This window comes from Heliangelus exortis, chromosome 11 (genome assembly GCF_036169615.1).
Source record: "Heliangelus exortis chromosome 11, bHelExo1.hap1, whole genome shotgun sequence".
Lineage (NCBI taxonomy): Eukaryota > Metazoa > Chordata > Aves > Apodiformes > Trochilidae > Heliangelus > Heliangelus exortis.
This window is the reverse complement of record NC_092432.1, coordinates 16,558,906-16,579,837: the sequence shown is the minus strand read 5'-3', so window position 1 is coordinate 16,579,837 and position 20,932 is coordinate 16,558,906. Positions and strand designations below refer to the sequence as shown.

At 37.5% G+C, this 20,932-nt stretch overlaps 1 protein-coding gene across 8 annotated transcripts in view; it reads right to left on the bottom strand.

The window, feature by feature from the left end:
• Nucleotides 1-20,932, bottom strand: part of OTUD7A (OTU deubiquitinase 7A) — a 113,556-nt gene that overhangs the window by 69,426 nt on the left and 23,198 nt on the right. The gene's annotated exons all lie outside the window — the stretch shown is intronic.

Here is a 20,932-nt window from a genome sequence, read left to right as displayed (position 1 = left end):
TTTCTTCTCTATATGCAATTCACTTTCTTAACAAATATATGCATATTTATAATTACTTGTATATTGATGTAAGCAAATCCACATATTTGTTAAACGTATATTTTTTTATAAAAAGGAAGACTAACAATGTCTTTTCTATTTTCCTTTTCCACTCTCTTGGTTCTGTTTTTCCGAGTATATGTTGTCACACAAATTTATTTCAATAACACACCTTCAGTGGTCATTTTTAAAGCCACGAGACACTGTTTGCTTTTTTGTTTCAGTGGAATTTTCACCTGTTTATCTCATGTCAGCCACCTAGAACACTAAGCTCATTTTGCTGTGAAATTTTCTGTGAAATTTCACTGAAAAGGGAAAACAGGCATGGTAGGTTAATGGCAAGGAATTAAATATGCTCCATATTCATACACTAAGTATTTGGATACAGTGGTAGTCACAAAAATATCATCTTTAAGGCGTGGGAAATGAACTTCAAACTGTATTTATATTTTTTCCTAGTTTTCACACCTTTGGTTCCCAACTTGGTAAGAAACAATCCAAATGCCAAATTAAGACTGTCTTTCACTCTTGCCAAGGCTTCTAGATTCAAACATTACCCAAACTTCAATCTCACTGTGGTGTTTACATTGTTAAGTGAAAATTGTACAAGTACACAAAGTTACACTAAAACTCCTGTAGCTGCAGAATGGTGCTCAAGATCTTTGAGTCTGCCTGATTCCATTCCACCACCACCATTTCATACACAGGACACATCATAAACACACACACAAATCATGGAGAACAAGTGGTGCATCAGTAAAGCTGCTGGTGGAAACAAGAGTTGGTCTGGTCTGATACCCCCACATTTAGGTGAATCACTCAACTCTTACAGAACTCAATCCAGTTCTAGAAAGAGCACATAGGGGAGAACTAATCAGAGTATCCCTGTCCATGTATTTCTCTTAAGGACAATTAAGAACAGCAGTTTTAATTGCAGAAGTTCAAAAATAGCCAGAACAAAAGCTCTTTCTAGAGAGTAAAAACATGAAGAAAAGAGAAAAATATCTCTGGGTTTCTTCATCTTCTGCTAAAATCATCCTTGGACATCTGCATGCATCCACTGAATAATAAAATAGATGTTAGGAAAACAAGAGGAAGGATATTGGTCTCAACTTGGTGAAATTCAGACCAAAGCACAAGCAATAGACTAGGGGACACAAAACTTGTCCTTCCATATAGAGGCCATAGCAAAAGCCATTAGTTATCTATGATGGTGAACTACATATTTAAATGAAATTGTAATTGCCAACACAAGCTCTTAATTTGACCTCAGTATTCAATTCTCTTTTCAGTTATTTGATGAGTCTGTCCAAATGAGTCACAAAATGAAAAAAACACAAATGACAGCAGATTTAAACTGAAACAATCATGAGAAAGTTTTTCTGCAAAGAACAAACATTTCCACTAGGTTCCTATAAAGGTAATTAATTCTTTCAAAATTCAATCCATGTCTTGTTTGTGGTATAACTGAAACGTGACAATCTCTAATGATTCATGCAGGTTTTGGTGTAATAATACACCAGTGTATTACATGATTACACCCTACAAGTGTTATATGCTCTCACATTTGATAACGTGATACATTCTACCAAGCTACTAAGATATTTACTGTATTACTGTTTAAGCTCGGTTTTAAAAATCTCTCTGAAAATAACAGACATCTACTTATGCAGATGATGGCTGCATGTGTTTTTTCATTAGCCCAAAGATTCATGCATACTGGTTTTCAATTTCCAAATGCAAACAAAGACCTTTGTGAACAATTTTATCCTGATCAGTTCCATCACGAAAGGCTGTAACAAGTACACCGGAAGAGCCCATGCTTGTGGTTTATGGCCAACATGGACATATATATAAATGATATATATAATGATTAAGAACTAAAATAGTTTTGCAAAAGCTACTATAATTGAACACTGACAGAAACGGTATCACCAAAATATTAAAATTTTCTGTATGTTCCCTTGAGCTCTCAGTAGTGTGTACTACTCTGAGGTAGCTCTTTTTGTCCAAAGCTCTAATTTAAGACATAATGAACCTCTTGGTTATGCTTATTGCTGCTGACTTTTATTATCTATACTAATGGCATCCAGTCACAGAAAACAATGATTGTTTGAGGGCCAAAAGCTAAAGATACCTTTTTACCATGGAAAATTAGCTTTTATTTAAAGATCCTATATACAACACATCCTTCTATATCACATAAAGCAGAGACACTTCTTCCAGGCCCATGCTAAAAGGCTACCAAATCTAAACTCTCAAGTTTATCAATTATCAACATTCATCTTCTGAAATAAAGTTAAAATATTAATTGATCAAACTATGGATGTTATTCCCTGTCTCTACATAGCTTCTTTATACTTTCTCATCAAAACTACTCAGTACTGACTCAAAGATGATGCTAAAACCTAGTAGGTTTGAAACTGGATTCCTCCTCCTTCCCTCTGGCATTGGTTTGGGCCACTTGGTGCCACTTGCAACTTTTTATTTGCTCTGATACTGTCTGAACAGTCTGTGGACCACATCATCTCACTCAGCCAAGAGAAAAAAAAACTACCTTTTTTTTTTTCTGGGGCAGATTGAATCATCTCACAGAAGTGTCTGCAAAAACACCATAGCCAGTAAAAATCAGGCAACATGAATCAAGTGGGGTAAAGAGTCTCATTTCTTCAGTGCCACTCACTTTTCAGATTACCTCTCATCTTTTGTGGATCCACAGCTTCAGTGTACTGCAGCTGCACTGCTTACAGGGCAGAACTGAAGTCTCCTCCACAGTGCTGCTGGCCCAAGGAGCAGGCAGGTTCCTTCTGATGTGGTGACACCTCAAAAACCAGCCTGTGCCTTGAATAATATACAATTCAGCTGGGCTGGAGCTCAGGTCTGAGGCCTTTAGTTCCATCTGGCACACAGCTTGTGTTCCAAAGAAATATTAAAATCCAGCTCTGCACACTTCTCAGCAATCTCAAAAGAAAAATCTGCAAAAATAGCACCAATCCTGCCTGTTCTAGAAAACTGGTGCAGAAAAAGTTGATTGGAATCTCTTCTTCAATAGCCAAGAAGAATTTTACCAAGACTAAGGAAGACTCAAATACTTGTCTAGCTACAAATCATTAAATTATTCTAACCCTTTAGTGCTGTCACAAAAGCAGCCAGCTACTCTCATCTATCATAAAACATGGTTTTATCTTCACAATACTGTGAACATCCTACACTTTAATGTACATAATTTTTTTTTAAAATGCCAATAAGTAGCTCTTTTTTTCTTAGCCATTGAAAACTCAAAATTCTCAATTAAATGGATTGGGGGTTTTTTGCAAGTTAAAAATGGCATGGATCTAACTGAACTCCAGAAGTAGATTGTGACTATGTAATTACCTATACCCTTGCATTAAAACATCTTAAGAAAATAGGAACAGAGGAACACGACTGGAAAAATACCTTGGAAAAAAGGGGTACATTTTATAAAGTGCCTAGCCTGATAAACTCATACCAGTTCTGTTTAACCTTATGAAGAAAATTGTTTTAGTTTTTAAATACAGAACTGTCTGATTTCTCCTATTGGCTCAATAAAAGCACATTCTGTAGCCTTAGTTTCATTTAAGGAATGCCTTTAAGGGATTAAAAATGATGCCACATTCCACACCTATAAATGCCCTGAGATACATAATTCAAATCTTAATTCTTTTTCCCCATCTAAACCACCTACAGGACTTCTACAATACTTTCTGGAAAATGCTTGTTTCCCCTTTAATAGACAGAAAATTCAAAGGAAAACCACAGAAAATGATCACATAAAGATTACAAGTAAACGAAAACATGAATCCTAAAAATAATATTCAGTATAGGGCTTCCTAGCTTTTTGTTAGCACATGAATTCACTTTTTTCTTACAAACTCTCAAGAATTGGACTGTACTGTACTGTACTATGCACAAAATCACAGACATTAAATTTCAGTTCTAAGTTGTTGCTCTCTCTCACATCACCACTGGTAGCAACATAAAATATTAAAGCACAGTTTTCTATATGAATAATATGAACTCAGCAAGTGCATCGATGTAGGCTTCAAAATAATTATAATTTGGCTTATTATACGTAAGGTTTTATTTTAAAAATCCCATTTTCATTTATTTTGTCTTGAAGTTAAGAGTTTAAATCCATACAAGTCTCCTTCCATTATCAGCTTTATTACCATCATTAGGCTGTTCACATAAGAGCAAACACCTAGTCTCCAACATGACACTGCATATCTAGGATCTTTTGGATTATACAAGAAGAAATCTTAAATTCAGCAAGGTCAGGGAAAGCTTTCCATGAACTTCATCTATAAACAACCTTTAAATATTGTGAACTGTATTACTAGGAAACCAACAACCCCAGGGAAAGATCAATCAATAGATTTCATCTTTAAACAATGCTAAGAACAACTGACTTTGATCTGTGGAGTCTCATTTTCTGTGATTTGACAACTTCCATATTATAAAGTGTTTCAATTTAAAACACAAATGTAAAACATATTTCTCTATTTGTGTGTGTATAGGCATCTATATAAAGTAATAAAATCTGCCTTCCTTGTTCATTATCATTGCCCATGAACCTCTCAGATTTTGGTACAAGAAGACAGATCCTGAACAAGTACCTAATCAGTAGTTACATTCTCTAATCGAAGACACTAATCAAAATTTCTAATTGCAACTCTTTTGTATTATACTCCATTATGGGCATGCAAATTTTTACTAATTTAATAGTATGTCCTTCATTCATACATAGGTGATAGAAGATAAATGACTTTTACTTGAAACATATCTTAATTTCTGATCATTTCTCACTTATCTGCAATCAATTTCTTGGAAAAAGCTATTTCTAAATATTTCACACATGCAAAATACCCACAACAGTAACTGAATGAAGCCAAATTATTAACTTGCTTTGAAAGCTATCAGCAAAGCAATTTACAAGCATGCAGACACTTCAGTGTTAGACTACACCAGGAAAACCTGTTGCTAGAGAGCTGTACAAACTTTAGTAAGTGGAGTGCATTGTAATTACAAGCTAAGCTACACTCTTCTCAAAATATATAAAATACAAGCAATTCAAGTTACTCCTGCACTCTAAACCAATCACCCGGTTTGCTGATTTTGTAGGGAAAACAGTGCCACAATTTTTCTCTTCAAGATTTCTTTACAGATTTCATCAGCTGCACAGGAACAGCTTCCCCTTCACAACTAATAACTGCAATTTTTCTTTGAAAAGCAGCATACTTTATTAAACACATCTCTAGATACAAACCTTGACAAGCTCCAAAGCCCACTAATGAAGCACAGCACTATGCCATATTTAAAGTATCTGCTCAGGTGTGACAGGGTATTTCCAGTCACTACTGGATGAGAAAGTACAACTCCAAACCAGAGCATGCAGTGTGTACTGATGCCTAAAGACACACAGCATTAAGCACAGTCTCCTATTGATTCGAGTTCCATCTCATGAGACCAATTTTCCTTTAAATCCTACCTCACCAAATAAAGCTATTTACCCATCACCACTCACTCCCTGGCTAACGCAAAAAGTGTATTGACTTGGAGGTTTCTGAGAGCTTCCTTTAAAAACTGGGAGCCTGCTCCTGCTTTGTCCGCCCGCGGAAGCATCGCTTCTGCTCCATCAGCTTCCTAGAACTGAGAACAGAGAGAAGCAAGACAGCCCGTGCCCTGCCCCAGCAGCACGGTTCGGTTCGGTTCGGTTCGGCTCGGCTCAGCCCCGGTAACTTCCAGGGGCTGCCTTGCGGGAGGTGCTTGGTTTGCCGCCCACCTGTGCCTCTTCCCGGCAGCTTCCCAGGGCTGAGGGGTAGGCGGGGAAAAAAGAATAGAGAGCGTCAAAGGGACTGGAACACGGACAAGTCTGTGCTCTGCTGAGCGATTGCGTCTGCATCGTGAAATGCCAGCGGAGCAGATCTGACCTCCGCACAAGAGAATTAAGGCAAAAGAATGACTAGGGGAAATTCTCTTCCTGGTTTAATGAGGTGGGGGAGGGAGGCTACATTTTGAACCACAGACAATAAGCCTTCTATCACCCAAAACGTGTATCTGTGAGACCAGATGTCACTGAAGGTTTTAGAAAAAATTACTCCAAATCTCTTGCTAGAAGAAGGAAAAAAAGAAATAAATCTTCTTGTTTTTCAGAGATGCTCTAAGTGGAAAACATGATGATTATATGATGAGCTGTCGCTCAGCTACAACCCACTCAGTTCTATTACTGCTCACACTACAGCTGCTTTAACATTCAGTCAGCTCCATTACCTTTTATATTCATTACATGCAGAAATTCTCAAATGTCCTTTATCACACAGGGCAATCCTTGCCCTCAGAGTCCTAACCTGTTTCATCTCTTCTTGCTTTACCGGAAATTTAGGACTGAGTTGTGAAAGAGAGCAGGAACCCTGCTTCCATATCATTTGAATTTCTGCACCACACACATTTTTCTCTGCCCTTTCTTTTGCTCTCTAGAAGGCTGAGGTTATACAGTACAGTGCACCATTTGCATATCAAAAGAAACAGCACTTTACACAAAAATGAAAAGCAGCCATTTTTCTGGTTTTAGTGACTAAGAGCTTAAGACATGAAAAGAATTTCCTTCCTCTAAATCTTTAGCTCCAAATGTAGGTGTAACTCAGTTTATCAAGACTTGTTCAGATAAATATCTTAAATATGAAGAAGCTTCCCCACTGCCACTGTTACCTGGTACTCACCTGCTGAAGACAGAACTCATTTTCTTTACAGACCTTTTCCTTCTGGAGCAGTTAGAGAGTTCACTGTCTTACCTAAAACAATTTAATTGAGAAAAACAAGCAAACAAGCTCACAGGTCACCAGGTGGCAAATCCTTACTTATACACAACTGCCTGAATGGCACTGGCCCACTTACTGGGGTATTTCAATGTCTTTTTTCAGCTGGCCACCACGGCCTCAGACGTATCTGGTTTTGTTATATAAAAAAGGATGATGACTCTTCATTCTAACAAAAGAACACATACATAAACACTGTTCCAGGTTGGAGTAACATCATGAGAAGGCAGGCAACCTTGCCCTAAGTTTCTACATGGAGGTGGCCTTTTCTGAAGCCCCAAACTGGTGTGCAAAACACACACACAAGCTATAAGGGCATTAAAGCTAGCACACCATGAATTCTAAGCTAACTTGTGAGCTTCATCAAGCTTTGTCTGTGCACCAAGAGACACAGGCTGAATACTGTATTCTCTCACGTTTTTTCTCAGCTGCTGAACTTCATACCCTCAAGGCATCAGATCAAGTCCATTAACCTAAAATCAGTATCTATCCTCCAGAAAGCAGACAAGCAAATTAAAACACAAATACAAAGACACTCATAGTTCCATTTCTGGGAAAGATTCTTCCTGAACCTGAAGATGAGTCTGGAGCCTAGTGCATACTAATAGACAGGAGGGACTAAAGGTACAACCTATCATATCCTTGTGAAAATAACTGGCCATCTTTATGTTATTCCCCTACCCTTTTTACTGAAGATCACATACATCAGGCAGACGAGTGCATAAAGGCTTTAAAAGGGGTAAGAGAGTGATGCAACCATGTCCCCTCTTCTGCGTAACATGACTGTGATTTTTGACATCAATTTGAATGGCTTCCCTGCCTAGAAACATACCTAGCCACCCACTCAGCCTATACAGAATGACAAGTTGGGATCAGCAGAATGAATGACTCAGAGAAATACCAGTTGGTTACCCCAACGTCACAGTAGTACCAATACCAATAGTAGTGGGTGGTATCTGAGCTGTCTTTGACCCTCAAAATCCTTCTACATCTACTTCCCACTATTAGAAATGTTGATGTGTTTCCAAGTCTTTCCATGAATACATTACTGATTTCATGAGGAAGATGTGTCTGCTTCAAACGGTTTAAAAGAAAACAGATAGGAGACAATTGTTATTCTGAAGAGGACCATGCTATATCCTGTGAGTACACTGGATTGCACATTCATTTCAGTAGTATTTACCAGTCAAGCTAGTTTATTATTCATGGGACATCTAAGACCCTTCTTAAATCTTCAGAGATGTCTGACCTATTTTCCTGTATATCTTCAGTTACACTCTGACCATTAAAAGAAATTGAACTGGACCAGAGACAAGAACCAGGGTTTAAAAACCAGTCAGTGCCGGCAAACTCCCATTTTTCATGTTTCTTACCTAATAATGTATAACGCATACAGTGCAATAGCATGGTCAGTTAACATAAGAAAACATGTTTATGAGTGCATTGCTATTTGCATAGGAACCTCAATCCATTTTCATTCAAAACCAAATTTTATACATTTCTCAAAACACATTTCTGCCTGACACGAAGCCAACAGTCACGTGACCACCATGGTTTTACAGATGATAAAGAGGATAATGGATCCACAGAAGACTGAGATCTCCAATGCAGAATAAGTTACACACATCTTTCTAGAAGTACTTGATCTTGTAGGTTCTAGATCTGTGCTGATTTTTTCAGGACACTAAAAATCCGACATTCTACACAGGCAGGAAAAATAAATTAGAAATAAAATAAAGCCAGGTGTTGGAAAACCTGGCCTCCCCATAGCCTGACTGGACATGGTTGGTTGGAGAGTGCCACATTGCCATATATTTAGTCCTACTCTCTGGCAGTTTAAAACAGACACAAATGAAAGGTCTTTCTTTAAAACTTAATAAACTAGTAAGAGATAAAAAGGACAAAGAATATAAATAGGTACTGACACTTGCCAAAGACCAATGTGATCTAAAGTAGCATAGCTAACCACTGACAGGTTCACAAGAACAGTCGAATTCAAACCAAGGATGATTGGATATGTATGAGTTGGAAGAGAGTGTTTTTCACAGCTCTGTTTCTCACTAAGCACTGAGAAGAAACTTAAAATTTCCAATTAAAAAAGCACGTGTAAACCTCTCTGAGAAAACTACAAGTCAGGTGTCAAAACTGTCTTTTATGCCCTGCACCATCTTCAGTCCAATCCTGCCTTTCTGTCTGCCTGCTTGATGTATTCAGAGGTCATTGCTGGAGTCACTTCCTCTTGTCTGTCCTATTTAACTAATGTAATTCAACAGAATAAAATAAACTATTCCTGCAAAAGCAGGAAGCCACACGGTGAACTGTAGAATACCAAATATACCAATTCACTTTACTCACTGGATACAAATTTTACCCAGAATACCTCACTGTAACCGACTGACACTAAAACAGAACAAATAATTCAGTAATCACACCTGCACCCGGAACACTCTGTCTTGTTCAGTTCTGAGGTCATCCAGAGAGGGGAGTTTGGAGTGCAGCTGCTGTACTTTACATAAACACAGAGCTGCCATGGAAATGTGAATGCTTGCTGTTCCCTCCTCCATCCCCCATTCCCCTCTTCCCTTTTTTAAAAAAATATAGTTTTCCCATATTCTTTGGAAAAATAAAAATTTCTATCTCACACTGCCTTTTGTGGGCAGCTGGGTTATTGTGTTGGGGGGGGTGAGCTGTTTGGGCTTTTGGGGGGTTTTTTGTTTGGTTTGGATTTTTTGTTGTTTTTTGTTTGTTTTTTAATTTGAGAATGAAGCACATCACAAATATCCTATTGTAAAGGACAGAACCAGCTGAAGATTTTAGTGTAATACTAACAAGAAGATTCTTTACTGTTTCTATAGCAGAAGAAACAAAAACTTTCAGACCTACTTTTTCAAAAGCAGACGAGAGTTTCAGAGGACAAATGCACAACAATTCAGAAAAGTGTGACAAACTGATGTTTTATGTTTACATGGTTATAGACTTTTAGTGGCAAAAATGACTCAGAGCACGCACTCCTTCACAATGCTAAGTTGCTCTGACCCTCCTCCTCCACATCTGGCATTATACTAACCAAACAGCTCACAATAATGGAAAATAGTTACTGCCATTTGTCATGTGCTAAATGTATATTCACCACGTCCTAAATGCTTCACTTCTCTGAAAAGCATTGCTCAGTATGCAATACCTATATTCCTGAAACAAGCTGCAAAAGAGAAACGGGGGATGTTTCAGTATTGGCCAGATCTATTGTCCTAACAGCCAGAGCTCCTCACTGAAGCAAGCTGGGGATCCTGCTTCAATAAGCACGCTTAATGGCACCCATTCAAATTCTCAGATACACTGGCACAATAAGCAGGAAGTTCAGCAACACACACACAAAAATACTTGCACATTTCAATACATTAAAATATGCAGGACTTCCATTCTTCTCTATTCAAGTTCCTGTATATGTGTAAGAGGAGGAAGTAAAATTTAACATTTCATCTACAGATTGTGCTAGAAGCAGCCTCATGATGGGAGTGTGTCCCTGCCAGCCCAGCTGATGTCATCTACTGAAATGAGTAGCAAAATTACCATTGCCTTCAATAACAAAGAATCCTCTCTCAAGCTAAAAAATGCATCACAGTTGTTTTGCACTTTTACTAAGTGTGCTTGCATTACATCAGCTTTTGCATCAAAGCTGGTAGTGCAAAGAGGAAAGCAAAGCCAATTTCACGAACGGCTGTAATCAAGCCTAGCATCATCTAGAGGGGTTTTTTGTTCCCACAGTTACAATGACATCAGACTACTCTGCCTATTTGGTACTTGGAGGGCCATGATAGTTCTTCACCTCTGCTCACACACATCTCTATTCTTTTCCTCCTCTTTGTACATCCTGACATGTTAGGAGTCAGCTAGCAGTGAGACACAAAACACTTGCCTCAAATCTCTCCCTCTTTTTCCCCTCCTTTCTCTCAATGTTTCCAACTATCACAGGCAAAGTCAAAACTTTACTTAACAAAGTGGAATGGGAGGAAAGAGAAATCTCAGGAATTTAACAAAGCACACCTGAAGACTGAAGTGGGTCATCATCTGCACACTGGAACACCGTTCAAATAATAGCTGCATTTGAAGCATAGCAGGTATTTATCCATACACAGAGTTGACCTGGAAAGACTATGAAGCTGTTTGTCCTCCTGACAGCATGGAGAGATGTTTCACTGGTACTCCAGCCCCACAGGCACCCCCACTGCACTTCAAGCAAAAGGCCTGGTAGCTCAGCTTTCTGGTTTGCATGGGTCCATACATACGTTTCAAAAGGCTCCTCAGAGATTTAAGTAACTTCACTGCTCTGTATCAGTTTCTACACTTCTAAAATGGAAATAATTATACTAATCTTAAAAAGAACGTATCAACTGAAGAGAAATTTATTCACTTTCTTTCCACGTAATCCAGCCCTAGAATTCCCCATCTAATTAATTCTCTCATCTCAGACATAACATCCAGGCCAGATATATTTGTGCTGGGCTCTGAAATTATCTTAGAATCCAGACCCCACGAACATAGAGTAATACCTTTAAAAAAATATATTATGCAATTCTCACTTGTACTGTAGAGCATTTTCAAGCAGGGGAAAAAGTAGGGAAAAAACTCACTTTTTTTCTACAAAGTGAGTTCTCTTACACAGCCTTACCATTTACAAACTTGAACAGAATTTATTAAAGAAACTATATTTACACAAGGAAAATACTGTAAAACTTACTGACAAATTTAATCTGTTACTGAAACCTACCAGTATACTCTCAGTATACTTTGTAAGCTTCCTCACAAAGAGATTTCTAAAATCTGCCCTGCTGTATAGCACACACATATGTGCACAGTACTTGATATCAAAACTCCACTAAAAAACCCAAAGCATCCTTCATCAAACCAAACAACCTATTCACCAGACAACCCCCCTTTCTTCCCATGTCTTCTTCTGTGACTTAGTCCTTCCTATTGGAAGGAACCAATAAAGAGAAAAGAGCATGTTAGATACTCAGGTTTCTAGATTTTTTTTCTTATTGATTGAATTAGACCTTTTGCAAGGCTTAAGAAAGGCAAGATTGTGAAGCACCTAAACCACAGTAAAAGTTATCTTGACATATACTGAAAAAAACTGAATGTCATGCTGGACAATTCTGTACATAAGATTAACATTTATTTCTTTTATTATCCATCTTCTATATTCTGAAGTCATGTGAGTATTTTTAACAGTTATCATTTTTTATAAAATGTAGACAATAAGAATAGTATCTTATATAGCTGAACTGCTTACTTCAATCCCTAAAACAGATGCTTTTTATTTGCTAGTAGTCTTTACCATTAAAAAGAGAGAGCACAATCCCTTCACATCTGCTATTACTTTCCAGCAGCTTACCCAGTAACATACAATGAATGTACAAAAATTTTATTAGCTGCAAGTCAAATGCACTAGAAAAGAGGTATTATAAAAAATGCAAGTATGTTTTTATGGACAGAAAATAATATTATGTACATATTGAAATGTATATGTATATTACATGGTTATAGAATCTATTTTATATTTATATTGCATTTATACATCTGTATACTACTCATATTTATCTAACCAGACATACTTTTATCTACAGATAATACAGGTAACTAACATCAGTGTTATTAACACAGATTGTAACATTTCATTATCCATAGGCTTATTCCACTGAGGCCCAGATGTTTTAGCAAAAGAGAGAGAGAAGAAGTTCCATAATTTTAATGTGGTTGATAGGAAACGTGTTTATAGCAAATACCCTTGTTTTGTTAATTTCTACCAAAAATTAAGAGGTATCAAAATTATAATACTTGGTTCATTAGCTTGCTTGCCTTTTTTTTTTTAAAATGTCTGTGTCAAGGCTTCACATTGTACAGAAACTAACAGAGATTTTCTAGAGGACATTCCATAATATCCATCAAGACTTTTTTTCCCCTAAACTTTTCAACAGTTCTCTTCCTTCTCTGGCAGAAGAAGTCAAATTACAACAAGATGATATGTGTCTCCTTCTAGTTTTACATCACGTGCATTAAGCAGTATATAATAAAATACAACTAGAATAAATCGTATTAATCCATCAAATATGTCGTAAGTTAATTATGTTCCATTTAATTGCAAAAATCTTCCAGCACCATTGATTTCATGCCTTTATATAACGTGCAAGGTCTTGAGATTTATTTTTTTTTTAACAGACAAAAAGATGAAGAATTCTGTGTCAGGGGCAGTGATGAGGAAAGGCAAGAGTTTTTAACAAAGTCACATATTCCACAGCTCTTCACAGTGGCCAAGATGAATCTGTCACATGTTCTGTTGGCAGGGTGGAGAAAGACAACAGCCTGCCAGGTATCTTGAATTTGATCCCACCCAGGTTTGTTCCTTTGCCAGCTCCACTCAAAAAGAGTGCAACCACCATCAGGTGAACCATTCCTTTATAGAAACACTTTTCAAGTGCATAAGATTATACCAGTAGAGTCTTTCAAATAACCAAGTAAAACATTTCAAAATATAGTCACCTGCTGTATAGATAGACAAAGCAATGAGCTACAAATTGCTGTACTAAAGTAAAATTAAGAACAAAAGAACTGATAGAAGTACAAACAAAGTGATTCAAAGCATTCAGAAAGTACAATTTACAAGTAATTTAAGCAAGCACAACTTTTCAATATAAGAACTCGGAAAACTACAGAAATGTATTGGAAACTAAATGAAGTAGGATGGTATGTGTTTAAAGATGTTTTTTCACATTTCAGCTTGCTAATGATTTCATTTCTTGTAAGCAAGACAGTTGGAGAGAGATGAGTTATGGGCTGCTCAGAAAGAACAGAAACTATAATATAAAAACAGCACTGTCTGGTAGCATAGATACTGTCCTAAAAGAAGAAAAAAAAATTTTACCCTAACTATAAGTGACTGAATTCTGCTCAAGGAAAAACTCCTAAGTCTACCTCAGTTTCATCAGCTCTACCTTGACACTGAAAAAAACCCCTAATCATATATGTTAGAAGACTAAACTTCTATGCTGTTCTTTGTCAATTAAATACGTCAATTAAAAATGACATATGCAGCAAGTTATTATTTGTTAACTTCAGCAAAAGAGATCATCCTTCCAGGACAGACAACGGTGTTCCACAGTGACACTGGCAGAGCATCTTTACATTTGAATAAAATCAAAATGGATCCAGAGTACTCAAAGCTTCACATTCAATGGAAAAATTGTCATACTGCAGAAGTAAAATGCTGCTCAGATCAAGAATAGAACGAAGTCTCTGCCTAAAATCTCTAACTGTGCAACTGTGCTAGTGAATAGGAGGACACTGGGCAGCACAGGAAAAAACAGACCAAATTTGAGCAGCCAAAAAACATAATGGGGCTTGCAAGTGGAAGTAAACTAAGTTATAGGCTGGAGTCAAAGCAGAGCAATTGACCATAAACAGAGTCTCAAGTAGCACGGAGTTATAGTATCATTATACCAAAAAGCACAAAGGAGCCTGCAATGTTGTTTAAAAAACCCTTCCCTTATAAAAACAGGAACAATGGCTGACAAAATCAGCCCTGGTCTTCAACTGTGTCCATCTGTGACAAGCTAATTGTGGTATTTCCCACTGACACACAAACTGAATCAGAAAAAAAACCACACACAAAAAGTGGATGAGCTGTCTAATGCAGAAGACAAGAAAACAAAATCTAGTTTTTGTCTTTCAGTATCTCTTTTACTATGGTAACCTATCAAAGTTGTCTTATAGGTAATATGCCATGGCAACAACATAGCAGAAGAGATGCTCCATCCTATGCTCCTGCTTTGCAACTGTTTTACCTGGGAGGCATTCTAAGAATTGAACAACAGTTCAAACTTTAAACAGAGCAGAAAAGCTTTTAATATACTATGCAAAACATCAAATCAATTAACACTGTAGATCATCTTTGGGATATCATTCACAAGTCTTAAATAGCTTCTGAAAAGCCCCAGCAGAGATGTACTTTGTGTGGGATAGTCAGATGTTCCCAAGGGCTGGTGCTGCTCACTGCAGCCCAAGTATTTCAGAACAAACAAGTCCACAACTTGCACTGTGCTTCCCAAGAATCTGTGCAAGTTGTTCCAGATAGAACAGGTTTCTAGAATTTTTTTCCATCTCTCTTATTACATCTCAGCAACTATTCACTTAACAATGTAAAATGTTGGGTTTTTTTTGATGGGCAGAGGGTGAGTGCTTCAGGGGAGGACTCATCATTAAAGGATTTCATAGAATCATCATTAAGATGAGCAGGAACTTTGGAGGCCACCCCATCGAAGCCCAAGCTCAGGCAGGGCCCCCTAGAGCCACTTGCCCAGGACCATGTCCAGCTTTTAAGTATCTCCACTGATGGAGATTTCACAACCTCCCTGTGCCAACACTCTAGTCACACTCACAGTGAAAAAGATTCCTGATGTTCATATGGCACCTCCTGTGCTTCAGTTCATGCCTCTTGCCACACCAGTTCTTCAGCACTGTTACTTTTACAGAAGTGTCACAACTAAAGCTTTAACTATCCCAAACAGGCAACCACACAAACCTTTGTGTTTACAAAGCAGTTGAAAGATAACAAGAATCATTATAAAAGCCCAAGGAAGCAAATGAGGACAATGATGTTTAACCTCAGTGAAATAAGATTTCAAAGCCTAAAAAGCCATAACTCAAACAACGTTATTGACTATTAGAAATCAGGGTTTCTCTGAAAGGAGACATCAGCCCAGTGCTGGATGTATGGAAAGCCAATAATCAAGTGGCTCTGCAACCAGATCCAGCTTCACTGCTGCCTTACAAATGCACACAGCTACCTGATCTCCTTAATGTTTGCTGTCCTATTCCAGCTGGCACCAAGTAGAAGACTGACTTGCTCCATATGCTGCCCACTGCAATATGGTCCCACCCCCACCATTTCTATCTAGTGAGATTCACTAGAAGCTGCTGCATAGGAAACTGACATCTTTAATGATGCCTTCCGTTGCCATTTAGGATTTTCCTGACAAAAACAACCCCAGTATTTAGGTCAGATGGGACACAAAGTTCTCTGTCATGTCCAAGCTGGGTTTATCAGCCACGTGCAAATCACTCGTATTGCACATACATGGTGCATCTGATCTGTACACATACTGTCAAAACATCCAGGATTTCTGTGCATCTGTAGCTCCAGAGGAACTATGACTCCAACTGAATGTCCCATGGCCTGATTAGAGCCACTACAGGAATTCCCAGGCAACCATCCAAATGCCTTACAAAGCACCCAGACAAGAACCAACCTCACACAACTGTCAGAGGCAAAAACCCACGGTATCCCTGAAAACAAATCACTGAAACAGGACAGAAAGCTCTTTTTAGGTAAAGGCTGAGTTTCTGAGAACTGGCCATTCCAACATCAGCTTCAGGAAGTTGATGCACTATAATACTACTTCTGTTTGGTTCTAATTTACCGGAAACTTTAAAGCTCTGGTGTGTCTGTGTGTCTACCAGTGAGCAGAAAATCAAGTTGTTCTTCCTTCACAGCTTTACCCTCAAAAAGGAATGAAGCAACATAGTCTATATTCTCCTGATCCTTGTGAAATTTTGGTTCTAGACAAATGTTCTTTATTGTTGAAGAAGATATTAACCAACATATTCAAAAGAATAATGAGCTCCCTGTTCAGATTATCTACATCTCCCTTTAAAAAACATTTCTTAACAACATGACAACATTACTTGCTGGATAAGAACAAAAAAACAAAACCAAAAAATCACTGCCATCTTTCAAGAGGGTTTTCTTGTATAGATTAGCTTTAGGGTTTCATGCACATACATATACTACAGAATGTGAATACTTTGTCATAGTAAAAAGAAAACTCTACTTCTGTAATCATGTGTTCCAGAGTCACCAAAAGGAAAAGACAATTCCAATTCTATGACCTGTTTATAGGGGCAAAACAAACATCATGAATCATATCAAACATGCAAAGACACCAAACTGCCAATTCCCACTGTTTTAACCTGAAGAGCACAGGGGTCTTATGGACAAATACTGAAGAGATGGCTGGTGAGAAAGTTCACTACACTGTAATCAGTTCTACCCCACAATCTGTGAAAGTCTACAGATGACCAGAAAGAACTTTTAAGAACCTAACCTGAAACATGATTTTTTGTTGAATTTGGGTGAATTCAAACAGACTTCCAGCAGAGAGCTTGCCTACACAAGGCTTTTATAATCCACCATAAAACGTGCATCTTTTATGTACATTTAGCATTTCAGTTTGTTTTCCTAACAAGTAAAGGTTTCAAAATTATTACCCAAAATGAAATAGGCAGAGAACTGTCTGGCAGCTCAATGAAGACATTTGCTCCTGAATGAATACAGAGAGCAAATATTAATACATAGGTGTTTGTACTTGGACAAGGCCAGTATTTACTCTATTGGTAATCCTGTCCCCCATGGACCATTCCAAATGCACAGACAATTGGAGCCAAACAGAACAGATTGCAGACTCAGAAGCAGTAGCTGAACAATGCTTCTCTTGACCTTGCAGGCACTTGTCAGACCCAACTGAGGGCTGTAAGCACCCATATGCAAAAAATACTGCAGTGCTACCTGACTTGGACAGATCACTGAGAATCCCTGATCAATCACTAGTAGGGGTTAAGATAAAGCCACTAATAAAGAAATGTACTTGTTCTCCTCATTGCATCATATGATCTTGAACATCTAAGTAGAAAAGTTAAAGCAAAAAAAACTTAGAATGGAATTTCCCTCAATCCTGCATTTCCTTCCTTCTGCTGGCTTACAATACCACGTGAAAACAGAACAAATAACCCTGGAGTTTCTTACCTAATGGATAGTAAAGTTCCTCAGTCAGATATTGCAAACTTGAGCTAGCTGCTTGTGAGCATGTAAGATTTCCTATGGAAGAGTCCTGCTGGAGTAAGTCAGCAATGACCTCAGCTGAACCCTCGAGCTATTTGTTTTTTTAAAACCAGATAATTAGCATAATTTACTTTCCATACAGCTCTATAAAACCCAATATATTCTCTACATTTTAATACTGATTTCTCACATTTTCTTTCTAGGTCCTTGAGACGCCTTAAATTCAGTTTAAAAACACCGTTTAGTTATTGCAACAGATTTCAAGAACTAATAAATTACCAAAAGAAAAAAGGGTCAGGTCATCTTCAGCAAGTATAGGAGCACCTGATGCTGTTCTGTGGATCAGAAAATTACCATCACCTACTGTATGTTGTTCGTAGTCTATTGGCATTCATCCCTATTATATCTCTGCACTGTGCCAGTGGACAGATGGTAGCAAGGTGCAAAACACGTAAGGGACATAAATCAGCTGCATGATAGGGAACTTGGATATTTTTCCATTATATGCAGATTGATGTAAAGAATTTAGAAACAGCCACTCACATTATGCTAGAACCAAGAGCTCTTAGGAATAGCAAATATATTTACAAGCATGTATATATAAAGCAATCAGTATATCAGTATATTCCTATGTTTTTAAAATTTAATTATTTTAAATGCACAGGAGGGAAATCTATTTTTCCTTCCTTCTCTGGTCTTCAGTTACACCCACAATTGGCTATACAGAAAAGAGGTGAAGCATATTTACAGCTTGTGCAAAAACAAAGAAAAAAAACGAAAGTTGGTCAAAAATTAGCAGAGATGCACCCAACATCCAAACATTTCTTTATTTATTCTGTTAGTGGCACTGGATGACGTGAATACTGAAAAAGCTTTTGTTATTAATCATTTTTTCATTACCTGCAATGACCACAGGAAAACTTTTTTTATTTAGAAAATCATAAAACAGCAAAATTGATTTTCCAGTTAAGACCTGTAATGCTAAAAATCATAATTAGGGAGCTGCACTCCCTAAAAAAGCTGCACTTTCTGACATGTAAAACCTAATTTTTCATTCTGAGTATTTAAATACCTTCAGAAAACCCCAAATTTTAGGAAAATTACTAATAATGATTCATCATGGTTAGATAACAAATGAAGGGGGAATCTTAAACAATGCATTTTTAACTCCAGGGTTTCAAACAATTAAATTTATCCTGAGTACACCATCATTATAAAAATTGCTATTTAAGCCTTGTATAAATTTCAGAACAACATTTGAGCAATTAATAAAATTAAATCAGAGTACAGTAGTGTAATTCAGGGACATTGATCATCTAGCTCCTGTATTCCACAAGCCAAAGGAATTCACTCTGTCATCTCTGTATCAAATCTGTGACTTTAATTCAAGCTATGTAATTAATTTCAGGAAGACAAACAGCAGTGATTTAAAGCCTTGAGCTCATGGAGAACACATCAGATTTCAGATATTTAGTTAGACCTGCCACTGAAAATCTGGGGAACTTCCTTCCAGCCTGCACTACCTAGCTCTGGTTTCCAAGTCATGGTTCTCATTATACTATCCCCATGCTAGACCTAAAAATCCTCTCCTCTTATCAGAAGGCTATAAAGAAAATACTTTGAGTTTTGGAAAGCTTATTTTGTAAGAGCAGATTACAGAAACTTTTAGCTTCTGCTCTTCTTTCACATATTTGCAGATCACTGCTCCTACAGCACTGAAACCTGCTCTCAATAAATAAATTATAAAAGATTTGTCCTGATACAGTGATACTTTGCTGCAAGGTACAACTGCAGCTACCTTGGTGCTGCAGGCAGCCAGCAGGATGATGTGTGACAGCACAGAAGAAGATTCAGGCATTTGGAAGGAGGACCTGACAGTCAGAGCCATTTGGGTTTCTCTCTGCAGTGCTCACTGGCACTTTGTACACTGACAGCTGAGGGCACCAGGAAATGCACTCACATGCTCACCTTGCTTGTTTTAAACCTGTGGACTGCCAGGCATAGGAAAAGACTTTTATTTTAAGACACTTGGTCAGGAAGTAGTGCATGCTACAGAAATGCTACTAAGACATCACAATTTCTTTTTCTTTCATAAAAGGGCAGCCTGAGACTGATGGGAAAATATTTCAGTAACAACTACAGATCTGTCCAAAGTGCACACATTTTCATGGCTCTTAGTAAGGGTGAGGTGTGGACCCTCAGATCTTGGACCTCACCTATACCTTTCCAGAACAAATTTCACAATTTTGTTAGGGGGCTTCTTATTTAAGCCAGTACAAGAGACAAAAATTTCAAATAATGTCTGCAAAGCAGAAAGAAACACGTCTACTGATATGGAAGAGGAACTGATCAACAGGCATTCAATTGATCTTCAAAAAAATACCAAAAAACAAACTCACAACTGTTTGAAATAGAAAAATGTTCTGGGGACACTCTTTTCAGAGATGTGACATGCTCAAGTTATAACCTTGAGACTAGGACCTACTCGGTTAAAATCACTAATAAGTGATTTTATTACAAAAGGCCACACTGTGACAGAAGTACACACAAGGCACTGAGCTACAAAACCCCAGATAAACTTCCTTTTATTACTTCCTAACTTCTCAGTCCCTAAATGCCCAACCATAATCTTTCACTAACACAACTCTAGCTCTTGAAGAATGGATTTTTTAACTGTTTGCTTATCATAAAAATACATAAATTGTTGTCTTTCATCTATTTATTACAGAATATACTGTGCTGTTCGCATAGCCACAAATGCCTTTTTGAAATAAACTGCTGGAACTGTTAGATTAATTTTTATTATCAAGTATATTATTCTGACTAGAACCTGACCAAACTGCCTGAAAAAATCTGTATCTTGATATTTAGGTCTCAAAAAGGATACTACCAAGGGTCTAGAAAGTTTTATTTAGAATGGCTGTTATAGGAACTACTGATAATAACAGGCAACCCAACAGTGGGGTAGAGTTAATGGCTTTGAAATCCAAGAAGGATTAAAATCTTAATTGGTGTGACATCCAGTAAACAATGAAATGGATCTCAGTGTGATTTTGTCTCTCTGATGTCAAAATGTCAATAATAAAACCCTTCTATATTCTAATTGTTATAGTTGCATCCTAGCAGATGAGCATCCTCCCATCTCAAAAAAATCAACCTAGAT